This window comes from Lepeophtheirus salmonis, chromosome 6 (assembly GCF_016086655.4).
Source record: "Lepeophtheirus salmonis chromosome 6, UVic_Lsal_1.4, whole genome shotgun sequence".
NCBI classification, from domain to species: domain Eukaryota; kingdom Metazoa; phylum Arthropoda; class Copepoda; order Siphonostomatoida; family Caligidae; genus Lepeophtheirus; species Lepeophtheirus salmonis.
In genome coordinates, this window is record NC_052136.2 from 18,641,138 (window position 1) to 18,665,027 (window position 23,890).

A 23,890-nucleotide genomic window follows, 5' to 3' on the forward strand; every position below is an offset into this window, starting at 1 on the left:
TTCTTAAAATATGTTATATGCCATTTTTATGTACAAAAAACTGCCATATATTGTAATTATGGATGATTTATTCGTGAAGTAACTATAAATTTCATAAGCTTTTCAGCGGAGAAGAAAATTACACTGTCGCCATGATGTTTGAGAATGAATTCATAAGACTCCTATAAAACATAATACAGAATTATTGATGCTTTTGAGTCAATAATGCCCTCTAAAGAGAACCTTTTTGACTTCGTACCAGATTGACCCCATATTCTTACTTCACTCGCAAAAATCTAGACAACAAGTTAAATAAAATCGACCAAATGCTCTCAAATTTCTCTAATACAGTCCAAAATTGATAAATTAGGCAATATTGATGAGAGGAACAAAAACAGTGGCGCTAACAAAACAAATCAGAAACCAAATATGTTCAACACTGGCTTAAAAATTGTGTTGAGTCACTTAAGGGATATTCCAAGCCAGATCAATCACTCGAAAAAATCGCAACAACTTTGATTTTTTTAAAATTTGGTTATTACTACCGATAAAAATGTGTTGAAAATTGTTATTCGCGAGTATTTTTGATATATAGGCTTGGTTCTTACCATGTAGTAATTAAGTTTCATCAAATGCATCTCTAAAAACTTCCCCTATATGTTTATGATTTATTAGAAATTAACATATACAAATTTGTATGAAATTGAAAATGGACATGTTTATTTTTTTTTAGATCAAAATATTAACATCACGACCTTATTTGTAAAAACTCATTTTGTTGCTTTATAAAATAAAAACAGCAAATAGATAAAATAATCATCGAATTAATGGTTTTAAACGTAGATCTTCAAAAACATTCAAATACAGCGATTTAAAAATAGGGTAGGTAGCGTCGAGGCCAAAACTTTAAAAGCCTCTAAATCCTGAATCGGAGAACAAAAAAAAGTTGAAATTTTGAAAAGTTTTTAAGTACATAATATTAAAATATATGCCAAATTTAAAAAAAAATGAAGATGGTGCTGTGAAAAATCTTTTTTTTTTATTGATTTTACATAGAATTACTTTTAAGTTATGTTTAGTTTCATAGTATAAATTTATAAAATTGTCTTAATATGTTTTTCACCGTGTTATATCTAAGATTCAAATTTGGTTCTAAATCAATTACCAAGCCCTTTGCATTGGTGTCGCGATCCACAGGTTGGGAATCATTGCTCTACACTAAAAAAATCAGCAGTAGAAAATAAATAATCCACTTTATGTGCCTTGGTAATTGAAAATTCAGAGCACTGCTTCTACCTATGTCTGTCTATATGGCCAATAATTAACAGAGCGGTTGAAGATTGTACATAAACAATGGAACTGCACAATTACGTAGGATGATTGGTTAGTGTCAACGGCATCAAGTCAACCAGAAAGGTTCATAATAGAAGCATTGTTAGCAAAATACGGTCAGTCATGTAAGCAGCAAGAAATTATAAAAATACAATGTCACGAGGTATGAAGAAGATGGTCAAGAGATCAATATCAATGATGGAGAGCTTAAAGTTTTGTCTGCATAAATATATGACAACAACTCATGGGTGCACTGTATATAGCACTTTATGATATAAATCATATACACTTATTTTTATTTAAGAATTAACAATGTGGTCGTATTAATTAAATATTGCAGGTGTGTAAATAAATCATTTTGTAATCAGTCTTCAGAACGTTGATTAAGGAAAAATTTGAAGAAACATGTGGTAGCTAGTTTTCTGTACTTTACCTGTTGCCAACTGTAAATGATTATTAAGAGAATAGTTATTAAATATTACACACATTGAATAGATCATTTTATCAAAATAAGTATCAATGACAGAGTATAAAATGACACAAATGATAACGTAGTCCCTTGATTGATATAAATTAATATAACAATTCAAATCCTATGTAATTCGTCTTTTGAGTTCATAGTACGTAGAGTCAGCTGCTTTTAGTCATGCAAGAGTCAACTTATGAAAATTAATAAAAATAGCCTATAGGAAAATACACTACATCTTTAAAAAAGTGAGCCATGTTAATCAATCAATTAATGACTATATACATATCACGTTAATAATATTTGAATGGGACAACAACTGGAGTGAATAATCATAATTTTCCCTTCCGGCACATTTTTTATATAACCTTTGTATTTAGAAATTGGAATGTGAAGACTCGTTCATAATACTCTGGAATTATATATTTAATTACAAATTTTTGAAGATAATATATACACTAGGGTGTCCCAAGAATTATAATATAATATAATTCCCCCCCACATACATTGAAATGCAAACTCCCAATTTTTTTTCCTATTTCATCTCCACTACTCATATATTTAATAAAACATCTCTAAAACAACGATAACAGGGGCGAGGGACGAGACCTTCAAGTCAATTCGATTGTGCTTGATTGCAAGGTGAACCGGAAAACTTACATTCAAATGGAGATTACAATTAAAGTAATGATTATAATCGTGTAAGTAGATGTATTTCTGTTGTGTAAAACTTTGATTTACCTAACTTAAAGTATCTCCAAGTAATTCCGTAAAATGTGTTACATATTTCCACGGTTCCCATTTCTCTGTATAAAGTGATGATGTTGGGTTTATCTTTCAGAATGGATGAATAATAGGTTTTTATTCATCATAAAAGTATTCCAATAAGTCTGAGTATATTTTGAAGAGAGTGAGGTACTACGTATTACATTTTAAATTAGAAGAATGTTGTGTCATGGGCAAATAATTTAAATGCCATAAATTAGGACTCAGTTTCTTTAAGGCAGCTTTTGATATTGTTTTGTATTTGTTTCCGTTAGCTTTCGATGATTTTAACAAGCATAAATCATTATACGGTGTTTTACCTTTAAGCTCTTGATGGCACCTGTTATCGTTGTCTTAGAGATTTTTTTTAAATGTTTGAGTAGCTAACATCAAATAGAAAAAATAAATGGGACTGGGTCTTTTTGAAAAATTATTTTTGATTTTATGGTACACCCTAATATACAAAGTACATGGATATTATTATTATACAGAGAAAATAACTTAGAGATGATCTTGAACTTCACCCTGGGAGGCTCACAATTATATGTATTCTACCAAAATATATACGCAACATTAATTTCAGCGAATTTTATCTTAGTAACCTTCATTTAAGCTAGTACGAGAGTGGTCTGAAAAGTTTCTGACTCCTCAAAGAGTTTTTGAGAATGTTTTATTATGTTTATCAATATAGTCTCCATCTCACTCGACACACTTCTCCCATGTCCCATCTCAAATTTTAACACATTAAGCCTCTATGTGTCTGCTATTGTTTGAATCTATTGAAAGGTTACTTTTTAAAATAAAATAATGTCAGCTTGACACTCGATTTTGTCTATTTTCACTAAAACACTTGCATTAGCTCACTCAAACCTTTGCTACATAACTACTGCAAGTCCAAAATTGCTGAATCCTTGGTGAAGGACTGTCAACATGAGTTAGATATTTGGGGCTCAATTTTATTTAATAGTACTGCTATCTTCACGTTGAGGCTGGAAACTTTTAAGAGCTCCCTCGAATTTATTTAGGCGAGCTTCCATTCAGTTACATTTTTTTGTGTTTGAAAAATGCTGAATATTTCTTCATTTAATGTATCTAACTGAGTGATAAAGGAAGAAACAAAATATATATACCTATGAACAAAGTCAAAAAAGGCTCATGAATCAAAGGTTCCTGTCATAACATTTGACAACGAAAATGATTAGGGAATGCACATTCTTTTGTAAAGATCCTACTCCACAATTACCTATTGATATAAGAGTTTGAATACCTTCCCACTCAAGAAGTTTAGAAATAAATAAAAGGAAAATATACCCCTGTCAAAATCTTGCAGAGTTGAGACATGCGCCTCAGTTCCTATAGCTAAATTTCTTCCTCTTGATTTTAAACACCGCTCTGGTGAGTGATGATTTTTATAATGACGTCATTCATCTTTTATTGTTTCCTGTATATTAAAATGTTGCTGAACTGAATGACGCTGAAAAAAAACTCGCCCAAATAAATAATTGCTCAAATGAACGTTGCTAAGATGAGATTCGATGAAATTAATGCTGCTAAAAACGAACAGACACAAATATAGGTATAAATGTACTAAGCCCCTTATTTTATTTTATTTTACAAATACGTTACATTAAATGATAAGAGAACGCAGTAGTTGTACCAAACTAGTCTTTCCTAATAAATATACAGGGTCTTATACATAAATCCCAACAATATTTAACTTAATCAGGATGAATAAAGGGGGCGTTGCAGTCGAGTTAATTGCCCTATATGAGAGTTTGAGAGTCTATACAACCATTTGGCTCCATTTTTGCCACGAAAATAGCAACAAGAACTAGGGAAGCGACGCAAAGAGGCACTATTGCTGAATTAGCTCGAGTAGGACAAGGGGCAGGGCTACCATCGACTTCACTAAGTACCTCAGGACGAACGCCTATGATGTGGGAAAGGCTTACTCGTTCAGGTGCTTTAAGTCGGACAAAGTCACTACGAGGTCCTATAAGCTCCAACGAGACAAGAAGAATTCAATTGAGTCCGTATAAGAGTAATCAATCTGCCTTCATCATGGTAATCACCATTGTCTCTAGTAAGAGTGACTTCATGCCGTCTTTCTTGATCCGGCCAACCAAAGGTTTACCAAGGAGGACTAGTCCTAGAGCCGTAAGATCTGTGTTCTGCTCAAGTTAAAATCCCCTCCCCCCCACTAAGAAAAGACATTTTCTGCTGGGAATAATAAAAACGGAATGATAAATTTTGTGGTCTCTTAAGCTCATTTTTGGCACAGTACAATCCATTTCAATTAGGAAAAAAAATGGATTTTGTATAGGAATTCGTAGGCAGGCCCAAAATTGATTCTATGAGCCCAAAATTGTACCTCTTATTTTAATTACTTGTTTTCAAAAACACTAATTAAGACATTTTTGTTGCATAAGAACAGCATATAATACAGTTTGATCCACTGATACCAAATACGACCTTATTTTTTCTCTCAGAGTCTCGAACCCTTTTGTAAAAGGCCACACATTTTTTATTCTGTATGGCTATTTTTAAGATTCAAAGCTGTTTTAAGCCCTCAGTGTTAAAGATAGGGATAAATTATGTTTATATATTTTAAGGGCAAATGTTAAAAAATTATAAATTTTTTTTAAAAATCTTTGCATCATACTTATAACTCGAGTTTTCTTTGTTTAAAATGGAAAATAGGTGTTTTTTTATTCAGAAGCTCATTGCTTCAAGACGAATAAATTCAAAAAGCTTAAAAGTATCTCTTTGGATAGCTGAAAGTATGAACTTTAATTTGAAAAATAAGAGCCTCCCCAAAAACGCTCTATATGGTTGTCAATTAAAAAAATGCTTCAACAATATTTGAGGGATAAGACTCACTTTTGAATTATCTCATACTAAAAGTCCATATATATTGGTATGCCCTAGGTGGAAGAGATAGAAGAAGAAAAGAGATATAAACAAAGAGAGAGAAAAATAAAAAGTAGGGGGTTAAATTTAAAAAATGTGAAATGCAATCCATCCTGTGAGTGTATAATTACGGAATCGGTGTGGGTGTTCATCCATGGAGAAGATTTCGTGTCTAGGAAGGAATCCCTACTGAATTACCCCTGGCCAGTAGGATTTTCTCCGAGGACTCCCTTGAATGTCCGTGTTTTGGAATAACTCACTCAGTACGGATTTTTAAGATGTGCTAAATTATTTTACAGTTGGAATATGTAGGGATATCTCGTTTTAGGAGGTTAAATTATTTAATATAAAGGAGGGATTCAGGGAGATTAGAGTACTCAAAGATATATTCAGTTGGTAATCAGGATAATTTGTTTCTTCATATCTTCAAGCCACGACTATATATTAAAGATAAGAGTATAAGATTGAATAGAAAATACATCAATATGTCAAGTTGAAAATTTGATTAAGGCAGGCCTAGGACCAGAAGGGTATTCATGAGCTTCTTGGACTCTTTGGTCGGTGTGTACGTGGTCATGATGACTTTTACGGGGATGGATGATAGGGATTCATTAACTGTTTTAAGACTTTGAATTAAGAACACGATACGTTTGGTTGATTGACTGTTAAATTTGAATGTTTCTTGACTGTTTTTGTAATTGTTATCTGTAATTGTAATCAGTTTTTGTAATTTTGTAATTCAGTCAATTAAGTCAATCTGTTAAATTTGGTTAAAATGACTTAGTTAATGATTATTCCCTAGAATGAATTATTTACTCCTAATGTATGTACATACCTTTATATCTTCAGTGGATTAATAGGGTATACAAACAACAATTTAAAATAATGACAAATCAGATAAGGACGTGATTCCAACATAATATACCAACAAATCAAAGATGCATTAAAAAGACCTACAACAATGATATGGATGCCCTTGAGAGAGATAACAATTTTTAAAATTAATAATATGTCAAATTTATATATATTTGGGAGGAATGCCCTTTTTCTTTGATTACTTTTTGGATGCCGAATATTGAACGAAATATTTACGCGTCAGTCAACAGAAAAACTATACTTTAATCATATAGATTTGCTTAATTAATATACAGAGTAGGTTTTATAAATCTGCAAATTTTAAGGACAGTGTATATTACAATTTATTTCCTAATTTCCTAAGATCCTTGAAAATGTGTATCCGTCCTATATTTACTTGATACTCGACTTGGGCTGGAAGTATAAGGACTTTTTGCACCTCTCCCAAATACTGTTCATGGGTACAAAAATGGCCAATTTCTATATAACAATCCTGTAAAAAATAAAATGACTTGTACCACGCCAGAAATGGCTTGAGAGATCTTAAACTTTGACAAAGCCAATTTTTTTTTACGGTAAATTTAAAATATCCTTGTGCAGGGGGGAAAAGATCCCAAACCTGGGACTGTCTACTCGTACTACGAAGTATTGTTGACAATTCAACAGGATTGAAAATAAAGAATTTTCTTTTTATTTTAAATCTCACGGCGAGTGCGTACTAAATATATATTGTGTTATCCTCCAAAACACTTCCGGGTTGATCAAACCTATAAACTCTTTCAGGCAGAAGATATTTATTATATCCACCTTTACTGAGTGTAAACAAAAAAAGTGTGCAATTTTTTTTTTTTTGATGTTTCATATATTTTCCATAATATATGTTGCAAAAATATTGCTTCGATACTCTCAGCTATTTATCTAGGTAATTTTGTGACCATCGGCTTATACTATACCTAGCAGTAATCCTTTAATACATTGATTCTCTCAACCGGGCTCCACAGTGTATCATCAAGGCTCCGAAAATTTTTTATGGTCGTAAAAGATTGACTTTTCTGAAAGGACATCTAAAATAAAGCAATTCTAAGACCCAAGATCGGCAAAATTGAGATGCTCCATAAAATAATATATATATATCTAGGATTCTGCAGTGATAAAATGGTTATGAATCACGTCTCTAACAGAAGAGATATAGGACTTACGGATGAAATCTGTATCCATTTCAGTGCAGGATTGATGAACAGCTGCCTTCATTGACTCCACACTTCTGTAGCTGTCTCTGCATACCAATTCCTTTAAAAATACCAAATAAGAATAATCAAGAGGATTCACATATTGGCTATAGGGTAGTCAGTAGTTAAAACTCTAACCTATATCCAAGTAACTAATGGATATTTTTAGCCAAGAATAGTTGGGTGATTTTGGCCGTGTGTGCATCAGAATTTTTTTTTATTATTGTTTAAGAAGGACAAAAAACTTTTATGACAAGAATATAATTTTTCTGTTCCTTTGGAGAAAAGTTTTTTTTGTTTTTTTTAAAGATAGACCCAATTTTTTGTTTTCGAAACGTATATATTTTGAAATTGTGACAACACCATTAAAAAATTGCAAAAAATTATTTTCTTTTGAACTCATTTGTGAACAATTAATGGGGGTGCAGCTATAGAAAGTAATGCTTGTATATTTTGGCATTTAAAAAAAAAAAAAAGAAACAAAAAAATCAACATGGTAACTCAGACAATTTGAAAAAGGTTTTGAAAGAGGGTAATTTAAGTTTCATGACGTTTAATTAGATCAGCTACAATCAGCTGTGAAAAGGGAAATGTGGGGGACTTATGCCCCACTCTGATCCGATTTTTAGTTCAATTTAAAAGTATGAAATATTTACTGACAGCTGATATGTCATAAATACTATTTAGCCCTGTAATTTTTTAAATCCCTCACTTACAAATTTTAAAGTGTAAAATGTCTAAAATTATCGTTTCCACCCAGTATGTACTTTAAGAAAATGAATAACCATGCTTCTTGTCTCGTCCCTTATTTTATTAGCGACATCCCATAATTATATTTTAGTAATAAGAAAATAAATGATTTAAAAAAATACTAATGATATATAATAACGTCATGTTGTTAGAAGAGTGATAAGCATTTTTACTTATGATTCACTCTCTAGGTCATTGAAAAAATGTGTCCTTTATCACCTTGAATATTGACTGACATAAACAATGTAATGATGTGCTCTGTTTAATCACGACTAGCTTTTAGAAATAAACAAGTATAGTGTATTTTTCTTTTGGCAGTTTTCTGTTGTTTACTCTTGTAGTCTATATAGTTGTCAGCTGTTGATGTAGAATAGATATATTTATTAAATAAAGCGGATACATTTCAATACAAAATAATTTTGAGAGTGGTCTGAAAAGCTTCCGACCTCAACTCATCAGAATAAATATCTTATATCTTTGTTAGGTCGGAAACTTTTCAGACCACCTTGTAAAGATACCTGTAGGAAACATAAAATTTCTAATATTGAAATGGATCCAAGAATATACTTTTTTTTTTACAACAGAACCCAAAACTGATTTCAGTTTATATCAGGATTGTCGGGCTTAAGAAAAATCTAAGATTATAGTAATTCGGGACAATTTTTGTTCAGGCATATTTTTTACCATTAAGACCATCACCAAATTGAATTACTATAAACAAAACGGATGTAGAAGGATTTTTTATGATTATAAAAGTGTTTATTATTAATTTTGTTTCTTCTTCTGAAATTGACATATTTCCATTTTTTAGCCCGAAAAAAAATGAAAAATCACACTCTTCTTTAGACCCTTATAACTTATTCATCATTTTCTTGAGGAGTAAAGGTCCTTTTCTACTACACTTATTTAAGTTATCATTTATATATAGAGGTTTTTCCGTCTAAAATGCAGCACTTTTTGAAAATGAAAGAAATGGCTATACTTCAAAAAATATCATAAAATTTGGAAAATGTATTTCATAAATACATACAAGGAATATCTTTTATACATTTTCAATCAATATAGCCGCATATTGTCTTAATGATCAGTTCGAGCTTGGTGCAACTTGGTTGGCTCAAGCAGTGATAATTGTGGCTTTCAGTTAGTCGTTTCTTTTGTATGGGACTCCTGAAAAGTTTCCCTTGAGGCTCCCAAAAATAATAAAATCAAGGGCAAACAGTCTTGCTTTTCAAGAATATAGAGGAGGATTTTGCACCAGGTCACACGCTTTACTCGATCCAAAGGCTTCAAACACTGACTAAGAGTTCTCTTTCAGGTATTAAGTCTTACTTCACCAAGCAATCATATCCCCTTTGTGGTCTGGCTTCTTTCAAATTAACAAGCAAGGCCATTTACGTTTACCTTGCCCCTTCTGCCTTCAATGCTACCTTTAACTCCCTCAACCAACTCTTTTGGGCTTGATCTGAACTTATGGAAGCCTTTGGTGTGCCTATTGGAGTCACCCGGTATACCAAAGAGCTGTCACAACCCAGCACTTTAGTGATCTCTGATGGTGGTTTTCCAAAAGTGGATAGCTCCAGAATTGTAGCTCTGTGTTGCTCCACGTTTTTGGTATGACGCTCTTATTTCATAAACAAATACGTGGAACAGGGTGGTTGACTTTGCTTATTCTTTGTTTACAGTTTCTTTAGATACAGGCGAACAATTTAAATAAAGTGATGCATTTAGAAAGGGGTATGAACGAAACCAGATTGAATATTTGCGTGTGCTCATAAGAGACATGGAGTAATCGTGAGGATTTCTTGCAGATTTAATATTGTAAGCCCTTGTTGGACTCAAAGTAGAATTGATGATTTACATTTGATTAATTCTTGCCAATATCCTTGTTTATTTCCTTATCTCCCCCTCCTCCCTGAAACGCCATGACAGCTAAGCTGTTCTCCTAAAAACTTTCTTCAAATTCTCTGGGATACCATGTTAATTTTTGGTTTCTTTTTAACATCCTCATTACTGTTTATGATTGACCCCTTTCCAGACATAGAATCTGTACGCCATCTTAATTAATGTTACGTTAGACTATTTTTTTATGAAGCTCGTAGATAAGGATTCAGATTCCGAAAATTATAGCAAAGCAAAGGCTTGGAAGAAAATCATATCCATCGAGATTACAATATTATGCACTCATATTATGGATTTGATGTACACCATATTCAGCCATCAATCTGATAAATGTACGTATATATTTGTTGATTTTATGCCTTTATTAATGTTAACAGAGGGGTTTGAATATTTAATGCAATGTACATAATAGTTGATGCCTCTTTTATTTAATCATCGTAGAATCTATGCTTCGAATGCATTTAAAACTGATGTAATGAAGACAATTTCTGTATACTAGTGTTGAGACTAGGTTTGAAACCGATTTTTTTTACAGTTAAGTCTGAAGTAATGTTGTCTAGACCAGGAATGTCAAACGTTTTAATATAATGGGCCGGATTGTTGCTTGAAATATTTGAATGGTCTATAGATCCTATCAAATTAATAAAAGAAAACTATTAAATACATATTTATTTTTAATTTAGGCCTATCTATTTTTTAAGGTCAATCCGGCAACCCTGTTCAGGGAGGATTTTACGTTAAATGAAGTCTTTTTTCTCATTATTTTTTTCCCCAAAGTGCTAATTTTTCTAAAAAGAAAAAAAATACTACTTAAAGTTAGAATGAGTAGTAAACCGCACTTAAACATTAAATGGGCCGCAATGTGGCCTGTGGGCCTCCAATTGGACATCCTAATACTGCAATTTCCTTTGGTGTTTTTTTATTTTCGTAGGACGTTCACACGACGTCATTACCTTTATTGCATCAGCCAACATTTTCCTAGGAAACGAAACAAAAAAAGGCCAAAAATCAGCTGGTAGTTAGTCGATTCGTTCCAACTATGGAATGATAGTTCAATAGTTAATTAAGAAGTGTTGATAGCTTAAGAAGTGTTAATTCTAAAGGATCATCTACAGAGACATACAAGAAAAAAAGTGATCGTCAATCCAGTAGAAGAGATAGTACAGGCTCACGAAATTAGTAACTGAGCGGGAGTGTGATCAAGATTTCTTGAGTAGACCAATGCTCTTTATATTAGATACGATAAAAAAGTGGGGGCGAGGCTGCAGAAAATTGTAGGTTCGCTTAAGCCCCCCCCCCTAAAGGGTCTAAAAATCCGGAGCAACACAATGTAATAATATTGCCTTTTGTCTTCTATAATTTATCGATTCAGTTCGGGTTGACTTGATCGGTTGACACAACACTATACTTAAATATACCGAAAAATCCTAACTTTTTACATATGTAAGTACGTTATACATATGTTCAAATCAAACGTTTATTGATTCAATTTAAGGATATTGTACATTTAGATATGTGTTGTAAGTGAGATAAGTAATGCCGAGTGAGGCATTTTTGCAGCAAAAAAATGTATGCATGAATACGATTACATACAACTTTAATTAAATAACTGCGTAGTTTATTATACTCTGATAATAATGAGAGGCGAATTGAATAATGTCACATTTATGTGTTATGATAATGTTTTCTGTTGATTAATAGTAGAGTATGGTTCATGTCAAACAAAATTGCATTGAGACATTATTATGTCGAGCTCTTTTACGCCTCTATATTTTCTTGGATTCGGGTTGTTGTGGTTCTTTAGATGTAAACACAAAATATGTTTGATTTTCATGAGGCAAAATCTCTAAGAAACAAAAATGTACGGAGCAAAATTACCGGTTGCGAACATTTTCACATCAAAATTACCGGTCACGAGTTTTTCATCTATGTTTATACCCAATACAAGATCCGTATCCGCCTCCCTCTATAGGGTTTAGTTTTGTACCAATGGGGTCTTACCTCTTTTAGGTTATACATGTTCACTTTGCTAATAATAAATAACGGAGTACTAGTGCCTCTGCGACACACCAGTGCATGCCACTAGTTGATAACCCCTGCTCTTAATAATAGTAAGCAATTGGAAATAAGAAAAGTACAAAAGTCTAACTACAAGTGTTGGGTTTCGGTCTGGAAATCCTAGACTGGATATTTGTTGTACCGAATTAGTTTGGTCCAACAAATATCCTCGGTCTGGATCGGTCTCATATTAAAATTTGGTATATATCGGTCTAAAGCATTAAACTAAGTATTGTATCGAAGGCTAACGTCATTATTAGCGAAAAAAAATAATATCTTGGTCGAAATTTACTTTTTTTCCCCGCTAGAGGTGTTATTATCTCAATCATTTTGGAGGTTCATTTCCTGTTTTCTCGTGAATGAGTCAAGTACTATACTGTTTCTACTTTTATTTACTTCATTATTCATTTACTTTTTACTTCAACAATTATGGAGAAGGAATTATGGTTCAAAATAATTTTCACATACAGAATGGCCACCAGGTTTCCAATTAGGAAGATATTTAAGAATTGATATCCATTTTTTGCTTCTTGCGAATTGGATTTTTGGATTTTTAGTAATGGGAAGTTTAAAAAAGCGAACGTTTCCTTAAAGCTTTTGGAAATTTGACTCAGTTCTATTTTTGTATCCTCAGTCACTACAATGACCCATTATTTTGGAGTAATTGGTTTCAAATTTTCTTTATAATAATATGTAAATATAAAATATTTAAAACTAGAATAAATTATATACGTATGTTATACTTATCCAAACTTATTAATACTACGTAGTACGTACAATAAATAAATTAGTGACGTCATAGAAAAACGATATTATGACAAATATTGACTATACTATTTCTTCAGGCTAACGGTGCTTGATCCACTACTTGGTTTAATGCTTTAGATCGGTCCAAAAGGAAAAATTCAGCCTAGACCTTTTTACCGATAAATTGTTTATAACATGACACCATATGTTTTTTCTAGTACGATGACGTTATACGAAGTTTAAACCGAGATAGCTTGGATTAATTTTTATCCCGCCGTCTCTTATATGTATATAGTATTTGTTCTAGAACTTATCGTGTTTTGAAAAGAGTAAATGACACTTGATGTAGAAAATAAAAATATATGAGACCGATAAAGAACAACGATCCATAAATTGAGACCGAAAAAAATCGGTCCATAAATTGACACCGAATCATAATCGTTCTACAAAGTGAGACTGAAAAAAATGGGTCAACCGTCTGAGACTGCGGTCTGGACCAAAAAAACATTCTAGAAAAAATTACTTAAGATCGAACAGATAAAAAATCTATAGATAATAATCTTTTATTCAGGCAAAATAATCCGTTGTGGTGATGATAAGATAACTCCTTCAGATCTCACCAACTTCAAATTGGCTCCAACTACTAATGGCAACGTTAAATGGTCTTTATTATGTTTGAAACTACCAATACTGACTAACGGCACAAATTAACAATATTGTCGATAAAATATAGCAAAAATTGTCAGCAAATGATGATAAATATAGAATAACAATAATCACTTTAAATTACCCCAATAAAACTGTATTTTTCTCTAAATCCAAAATAGTCCATTCTTAATATTTTGAATGCACATTTTTCAAAATTTTGAATCTCTTTTTTTTCTCAATTAGGCAAAAAATTGCTCAAAATCCTAATTCTTGTAATGGCGTTCATCGTACTATTATCACAATATTTGGAACAATAAATTATTCTAATAGTAAAATTATTGAGTAATTTTTTGATTTGACATCAGTAATCAGTAAAAATCTTCTTTTAATCCAGATCCTATTTTGTTAAGGTGAAAATTTGGAGTGAATGCCTAAAGGTCGAGAAAAGTACGTGTCTAATTTTGGTTACAGATTTGGAGCTAAAAGTTTAGTACCCGAAATTTACTCGATTATTTAATAGATAAGGGATTCCACAGTATTATATTTTGAGTGGGGATTGGTTTGTATTATTTAAATAAAAATTAAAAATCAAATCTCTTTGAAAAAATAATTTTTATGAAAAACATTTTACAAATACGTTTTATATACAAAAATTTTTGAGAAAAAATTTAAAATTTATATAATTTTTTTCCAAAAATTCACACCTATTCATAAGAAACTAATTTTTTCAGAAAAAAAAACTCAAAAAACCGAAGCTGGTTTCAGAAAATACTCAATTTTTTCGAAAAAAAATTCATCCACAACTATTCAAAAAATATTAGATTTTATAAAAAAATTCAAGATTCGCAGGTGTTCACATACATTTACATTTTTGGAAAAGATTTCAAAAATCCACAGTTGTTGAAATAAAAATAATGTTTTTCGCAAAAATTTAAAAAATCTACAATTATTCACTTAAAATTTATTTTTTGGAAAAAAATTCAAATATTAAATTTTCTAGTAAAAAGCAAAAATTCTTTATTTCTTTTTTTTTTTGGGGGGGGGGCTATAGCCTCCAGCTTACCACCTGCGGACGCACCTGCTACACGTTGGCTGATATATCAGATCAAAGTCGGAAAACCCATAATTACATATTTGGCAAATATCTGCATCATATCGGTATCGGAGAAAATTCAAAGAAATTTCGATATTTCTTCCAAAATTTTAGAAGATGCAATTAGAAAAAAAGGAGGGAATATGAAATAAATTGTAGTTCAATTTTTGTAGCCAGGGACTACTTGAACAAAAATTACTTCCACTTAAATGAATGAATGTATCTGTTGGGACTTAGCGATTTTTTTTTTTTTAAGAAAAATTCATAAATCCATTCATATTTACCAAAAATTAATTTTTTTTGAAAATTGAAATTAACTAAAGCCCTGCCTCTCCACTCCTTATTAAGAGAATCAAAAGATATTTCCCCGTTATTTATGCTTATATAACATACTATTATCATGATAGATATACACAATTGTTAATTATAATGCTCACCCTCTGAACACCTCTGCACATAGATCATATTTAGAGTGACGAAGTTTCTCCTAAAAGGGAGTATTACAATACGTATTTATTTATATCATAAGTACGGTGTTACCTCATTCATATAACAATTTAAGAGAGGAAGGAAATAAACACAAATCCTACTCCTTATATAGTAAGGACATATAACACACATGGACAGATGGGTTGAAAAGTCCTGAAAAAGAAAAATAACAGAAAAAAAGGTGAATTAAAATAAATAAATAGCGCCATCTGTTTATGAAACCTGTGAACTTTCAGACCAAGTGTAAGACTGGAATTACACCAATGGGAATCTTCAATTATGCTCCGAGTATATCAAAGAATTACAGGTACAACTCCTGACAATCCTCCGTTGTTACCCTGTGTCTTGCATGAGCAAACGAAAAGCACAATAAATCTTTAGTTTAAAGTATATTGACAATATTCAAGCCAATACTACGTTTTTTCTTTAAAGATAGATGTTTTAAAAACTTGTAAGTTCTTTGAGCTACCCTTAAATAGTTTTCAAAACTGTTAAAACGTTTCTCAAATGTTTGTTTTTTTGAACAATTAGATATCACTTTTAACCTATGGCAATTATTCCTCCCAAAAAATTGAAATTCTCATCGTCCTATTGAATAGTGTTAGTATTCCCATTTATTGCTTTAATTCATTTTCAATTTCCTCTTTTAGATTATACTGTTTAATTCTTGGTCATTAGAAGATATATTTTATTACGGTTCTTTGATAATAAAAATATACCCCTTGCATTCATTCACGGAAAGAAACTGTTAGACAGTGAATTTCATAAGTAATTTTTGAATTAGTTTCGTTTCGTCATATTTTGTCTCGCCTATTTTGTGAAGAAAATGTTATATTTATTGTATAATTATATATAGTACCTATGTTGTATACAAGTTGCAGACTGTATAAGCAAATTGTACAAGTTACCATTTTCGTCTGAAAATGCAATATTTAATTAGAGTATTACCAACGTCAGGGTTGATGTTATCAAATGGTACACATTTTATTATTTTAAATCCAAAATTACATTGGTGCAAAATCACAGAGAAGGACAACAAGACATCCTATCTCTGAACAGAGCAAGCTCAGACGGTTGAGTGATCAAAGAAGATTCTCAATTTTCTCAAGGCAACAAGAATTTGGGGAAAGTTTTGCCATTTTTTGATAATTTTTTTTTCACCATTTATTCCACTGTGAATAAGCAAAACACCCGTTACATCACATCCGAACATCTAGAATGTCTCAGCTTCAGTGAGGCATGTCTTCAGAATAAAAATTCAATGACCAGGATAGGAACAGTCTGTCCTCGCATTTTTGTGGAGAGAAAGGAGCAGTTCATTGTAAAGGGAGCGGGGGTCAAATTGTCGCCAAAATATTTTTGGTGCTATGGGGATGTCTGTTGGTATGTCTCTCGACATAGCCCCAGACAAAATAGTCCAAAGGATTAAGGTTGGGAGAGTTAGGAGATCACAAATCCTTGGTTACGACGTCATAACAGTTCTCGGTTAACCACTGCATGGAGATTTTGGACACATGGCAGGGTGCTGAGTCCTGTTGCCACACCCAGGGCCTGTCTCCGACCTTCATGGACCTGGAAGGGTCATCCTCAACCATCTTCTTCACCTTGTCGACAAAGTCGGTGTCCCTGACATGGCAATCAACATCCCAGGTGTCTTCTAGCTTCTTACAGATACGCTGAACAGTCCGTAAATTCACTATTAAGGTTGAAGCAATCGTTGAATTGGATATTTCACCTCCATTATTAAACAATGCCATTACTACGGCGGACCTCAAAAGCTCCTCGTTCCACTTATAGCTCTTTATCTCCTCATATGATGACGGCATGATGCTAACTGAACTACGTATCGTCAGCTGGCGAGAATAGCTTTCCTATTTGGTAACCGGTTTTTTATTTGATAATGTTGTCTTTAAGTTATCAAGGTTTAAAGTAGGCGACAATTTGATCCCCTCTCCCTGTAGATGCTTAGATATAAATTCTGGATAGGAAAGTGCAACAATGGGCCAGAGAAAATTTCGGAACAACTTTGTTTAGACTCAAGATGGAGCTCAATGCCATCGCACCACTAAGACACAGGCCTTCCCGTAGATAACTTTCCAGACTTTTGGGACCTCAATATGTGGCCGCCTTCCTCTCCAGGCGCGAACCCCAGAGACTACTCTATCTAGGCGCGTCTAGAGGAGAGGTTGTGTGCTTCTCCTCACAGGAGAGTCAAGTCTCTGGAGACTTCCGTCAAGAAAGAGTGGGTCACGTTCGAGTCTGAGTACTATATAGTCAAGGTCAGCCATGGATTTAGGCCTCGTATTGAGGCAATTATCAGTGGTGAGTGCTCACATATTAAACAAAAGTTGTCCCAATCCCTATTTATAGATTAATTAATTAAATAAATGTCCCCACAAAACCTCTCCTTTTAATTTACACTTGAAAATTGAAAAAAAATATGATGTGTACCCCTAGATAAGATCAACCCTGTAGTACTATGATACTATCATTTCATATTGATCTATTAAAATTACACTGGCATTATTTACTAATATAATGGTGGACATTTGAAACCCCAACAAATCATTAGTGTTACTCACCGATCTTCGTAAGCACACTCACATCTAGTTACATTGTTACGAGGTGGGCTTATTCAAAATGAGCTAGTTTCAACAAAAATAAAAAAGGCTAAAAAATGAGTTAAATATATTTAATGTCTTATACCCTCAGGTGTATAATTTTTTAAGGGCCCTTAGCTTATCACTTTTCAAAGTTTTAGCAGATAATTGAGGCTACTCCAAGAATAAATTGTGTTTTTTGCTTAACAATATTTGAAAATCCGAGAGGCTGTTGACAAAAGAAATAATTACTGCTAAACCCCTATTCTTGAACGAATAATTTAGACAAGATAAATTGAGTTCGATAATTAGACTTCTCTTTTCAACTCGCTTTAATGTGAGTTGAATTAAAAGCCTTGAGATTTCATCCATTTTATACATTGTTCCCTGTTTAGTATACTTTTTTTTTTCTTTCTTTAGACTGTATATGGTATAAATCAAGAAGCACTAAACGCAGTACATCCGATATACTTGCTGGATGCAACCTGCTTAACGACTGCAAGATCTACATAACTACACTGCTAAGACTTAAAAATTCTTTGTAAAATAAGTATATATGCATTAGAATATACAGGAGGTCTCCGCATAATGCGGTTTCAAACACCGCAGATTTTACATGCCATGGTGTTTGGAATTATTCTAATTCCCCTTATAGTACAGTATATTCCACTCACTCGTCTTTTTGAATATGATGACAATAACTTATAAGAATTTATATAGTGAAGAAAACAATAATTTTTGAAGTTGTTGATTAGTTCCATCATATTATACAAGTGTATATATTTTCCTTAGGTGGTGGATTGTTCTGTAGATATTCGATTTGATACCTAGACTTAAAACTTATTTTACAACTTCACAATTAAAAAAAATTAATAGATAAATATTGGCTAAGTTCCAAGGATTTAAATTTTACAGTATTGAAAGGACCGGATTAAAAATCAACAAAATACCCGATTAAGATTAAAGTTTACAGTTATTTTACATTTATCTTATCTAGGATACCCCCATTTTAGATAATTATGATCAATAAATTTTTTTATTGTCCTATTCTTACTAACAAAAAACAAAGAAAATTAGTGAAAAGTGGACTTTGAAAGATAATTTGTCCCATTTTACGAGTTTTATTACTAAAAAAGTCCCCGTACAACGCAAATTCATAAAACGTGGATCCTGCGTATAGTTATAATGATAAGTCCTTATTTGACTCAGAATTGTGAATGGGTGTCGTGGGAGGGATAATTTTTTTTTACAAAACAAAGACCATTTGATCAAGTTATACAGGAAAATTCTAATTTTTCAAATTAAAAAAAATCAAAAATTTATATTTTCTCTTTGACAACCACACCGACAATACTGAGAGAACCAATCATAAAATCTTATCTTTCTAACACCATCTAATGTAAAACAATCACACGTATACAACGAGAGATACACATTAATGTAAACCAAGCCTCCCCCGAAATAAAATAAATAAACATATATATCCTCTTGGAGTGGGATTAGTGTCAATTTCCTTTCTCTCACATGCATTTGTAGCTAATTTAGCCTTTAAATGCATTATTATTACTTTTTATTTTTGGCTGGCAAATATATTTTTTCAAGAATATAACGTTTCAAAGAAGTAATATATTGAGAAAAAAAATACTTTTTTCTTATTAGTACTTAATAATTACCCAATAGCGTAATTTCTGATCCAAAATCATACTAACATCTGTCCACACTTACGAAGTCTCAAATGCAAAGAAAATTGTAATTTGACACATTTCCGTTCAATAATAATAGGTGATGTAAAAAGCTCTGAGTGTTTTTTCGCTTTAATTGGGCAATAAAATTAGCATAGTTAGGATTATCCAATTTGTATGGATCGCTCTAAATGGGTTTCAATCTAATCTTCCGGTCTTTTTGGGTAATGTAATAAGTGATCACATGCTCTTCTAACTCGAAAATTTCTATTATTTTATCGACATTTTCGACGTCCATATTACCAGAACGGAATAGTAGGAACAACTGTATTGCTGTTGCATTCGATACTGTATTTAGTCCATAAACAGTACTTGTTTTGGACCATCTGCTTGTCTTTTTACCTTGGTTGTTGTGATACTGAAGAATATTTAGATTTTTTTCATTGTTTACTTCCATTTTGAAATTCTGTAACACAAAACTGTGTAATGAACTTTTTTTTAATGTACGCTTAACCTTTAAGGATACCTTACGGCTTTTTTGACACAATGTCCTAAGTATTAGATATAGCTCACTAAAAACATCTAACGAAAACCCCTCTGAACTTTTTACTTAACATAATAAAAAGATAAAAAGCCCTAAAAAAGATGCTTTTTGGAATTGTTGAATATGTTCAACAAAAAACATTTAAGGTTTAATAAAACATTGCAACACTTCTCTTCTCAAGCATTCTTCCAATTATGTGGCTTACCATGTCCATTTTCAGTTTCTTTTATTCTTACATATCCACCATTCATATATTATACAGTTCTAAGTGAAGATCCCTGATTTGTACATAAAAAATGCTAATCAATTCCTTTAAGAAAAAATCAATACATTTTAATTTAATGTTGAGTCATACAACAAGGAAATAAACGGACGGTTTACGTAATTTTACATAAAGATAATTATCATATACATACATAGATAAATACCTCCAGCATATTATTATCTAAGCCTAAATTCGTAAACTATGTACATATACTCATACAAAGAGTTAATAGTCTCAAAAATTACCTTATATGATGAGTGCATTGACTAATTGAAGCTATATTAAAAAATAATATATTTATGTTATAATACTGGTAGTAAAAATTAATCAATTAGTGTTACAATAGATGTTTTTAGTAATGTGCATCTTGCGTTGTATAAATGCGATAGGACTATGTTAGATGGCGTTATAATTATAAGATTTTGATGTACATAAACTTGTGAGACGGTTTTGTAATTACTTGACTCCAAATTTTTTGAGCACATATAAATTATGAAATTCGTAACTTTCAACTGTTGATGATGTTATACTTTTTTTAGGGTTATCTTACCTCATGAGTTTGATGAAATTTGACCTTAGATTTAGAAGAGTGTTATTATTTTTCTTTTTCAATGCTGATATCATCATTATTTAATTATTAGAAAGAGAAGATCTAGTCAGTGGTATCGCTAGCCCTTTTTTTGGCAGAAGGAGTGGTTTAAACTCCACCAAAAAATTTTATATTATGATAGGTGTATGAAAGTAAAAAGAAACCTACTATTTTTCCAATAAATGGCTTTGGTAATGTGTATTTGGCGTTGTATAAGTGCCATCGATATACACGAGATGGTTTAGAAAGAAAAAAAAGTAATTTTCTGCTTGTTTGACTCGGTATCGTTTGAGCAAGCATCAAAGATGTACACAAGGAAAGAGAAAATACGTCATCCTATATTTTACAGTTTTTCTTCAAACAAGGCAAAATGTAAGCCAGACAGCTGAAAAAGTGAATAGGGATTATAGCCTTCTACTGTAACAGCCCATCCCGCAGTATTTTGAGAATGATACAATGAACTGTTTTGATTGCTAAGGAAATAAGTATTAATGGAAATCCATTAAAATAATAGATTACTTTTTACTACACCTATTAAATATATATTGTGTACAAGTTGCCATTTCTGTTCAAGTTGGAATTCAATAAGCAAATTGTAAAAGTTACAACAAAAAATGAAATAAATAATTATTTATAATGAATTATCCTATGGATTGTCAATATATTAATGATGTAATTTTTGATTATTTGAATGAGATAAATTACTAATTGACAGAGGTTGGTAATTGAACTTGAGACTTAAGACTAAACTAAGACTTGAGTACATATTTTGAGGACTGCCATCTGTATTTGATCTCAGAGGGAAAGACTCGCTTCTTGACTCGGACTCGAAACCTAATACTTGCAACTTTTTCGTTCTAAAAAAAGAAAAAAAACTTATTTCTTGTGATGCCATCCTTATGAATTAATGATGGAGTCGTTCCAATATTACCTGTCCTATGAAATACACCAGAAAAATAAGGACAAACACAACATTAACTCTTAGTACTTGTGATGAAGATAATGAACTAATTCATAAAATGTCGATAAATATATAAATAATGGAACTTTGGACTATTACAATAAAATTTATTAATTGCTAAGTTTGTATCGGTCCTTTGTGAACAATGAACATCTTTTATAAAACCTGGTTTGTGAGCTGAGAAAGGTTGTGCCCAGTGTAGGTTCAGGGGTTCTATTGGTCCTGGCCTCGCTTCTTTTATTCCAACGGTCTGGGTCCCGCTTCTTTTTTATGCAGGCTCAGTTTGGCAACAAACACATAAAATAAGTGGCGTCGTTAGAAAATTCGTACCCAGGAAATGATATTAGATAGATGCTCCAAGTTTCAGAAGTGGCGCTCAAAACTAAGGTTGCATAAGACAATGCTTTTCAAAGTGAGGTCGTGAGGGGAGGCTAGGGGGGTTGCAGAGGAAGACGGACAATTGAAGATTGCTTTCAGTCTAATCATACATAGTACACCTGTTTTGAATGAAGGGAGCCTCAGCTAAAAATGTAATAGTGTAGGGAGCCTTGCCATAGTAAAGTTAGGGAAACTTTGGCTTAAGGAATATGATAGTTATCATACTATAGGACTCCGACAAGCATAGTAACGGATCCAGATCCATAATCTACCCCACCTCTTCCCTCTTTTATTTATACCGTATGGTGCCTAAAGCTACTTTTCCAGGTTCATAAGAATCCCTTAGTTATTGACGCTGTCAACGTATAAAAATCATTTGAAAATGATGCAATTGCAAATAAAAAAAAATCCAAAAATGACTTACTAATTAAAGCTAATTAATTTAATATAATATACATTTTATTTATACATTTTATATAGAAACAAAACACAAGAACCGAGACCGATAAGCAATATATTGCGGTTTCTGTTCGACTTTGGTGGTTCCGGTCTCTTTTTGTAGATTCTTGTCTCTTTTCGACTTTGTCAGTTCTGGTGGTTCAACAACCAAAAACGCTTGTACCGCTAGAACTTCTAGACCGATAAGGGCACAACCTTGGAGCTGGATAAAGAAGAAACCCCAAAAATAAAACCTCTTAAATTATCCATTTACCATTTCCATTGGTTTAGTAAAACTTTAAGGATCTTTAAAACACTCCAAATTTTGCAATTGTTTTTATTTTAGAATTATTTAGTGAGGAATGCCAATTTTATAATATCCAGAAGATTTACAGCAAAAAATCCCAAGAATCAACACGCAAATCCCAAGAAAATAATAAAAGTTGACTGAATATCAATACAATTTGACGCTCACCTAGAATCAGTTATATTCTGTGTTATTTTTTACCTTCAATACGTAATGAATGCTGATAATTGTATAAAATAATTTTCTATATACGTTTTAAGATACACCATATATTAAAATTGAGTTTGATTTTCCCAATTAATGAAACAAAAAAATAATTAGGGGCAATTATTTATTCATAGTTTCATTTAGAAAAAAAGGAATTAAATATTCATAATTAGGAAAAATACAAAACCTATAGAATATAAAAATAAAAATATGTTTAATTAAAAACAAATCAACCCTGGAAATTAAGGAATAATAAATGAAAGGTAATTTTTGAAAAGTTTAATAGATATTTTTCGTAGTCCAAAGTTTTAAATTGGTAAAATAAATGGCCTTATTTGGCATAAATGAACAATTAAAGTAGATTTAATAATAATGATTAGATACTTGCTGTCGAAAAACGAGATTTGAGTAGTAAAAATGAAGAGAAACATAAATACGCGTAATACGTGGGACCAAAGGATAATATGTATTTTTGCAGCATGTTTGGAACTAAAATAATCATACCATGAGGCAAGTTAGATAAATATTCTCGAAATACTGTTACAAAATTATATGTTTCATCTATAATACTGAATAAAATAAAAATCCTGTAACTGTATTTAAATGGATTTTTTTGAAGAAACAACATAAAAAAAAAAAAAAAATTCTGACATTTTGCATATTTTCAAATCAAAACGCGTCCATCAAGGACCATTTTTT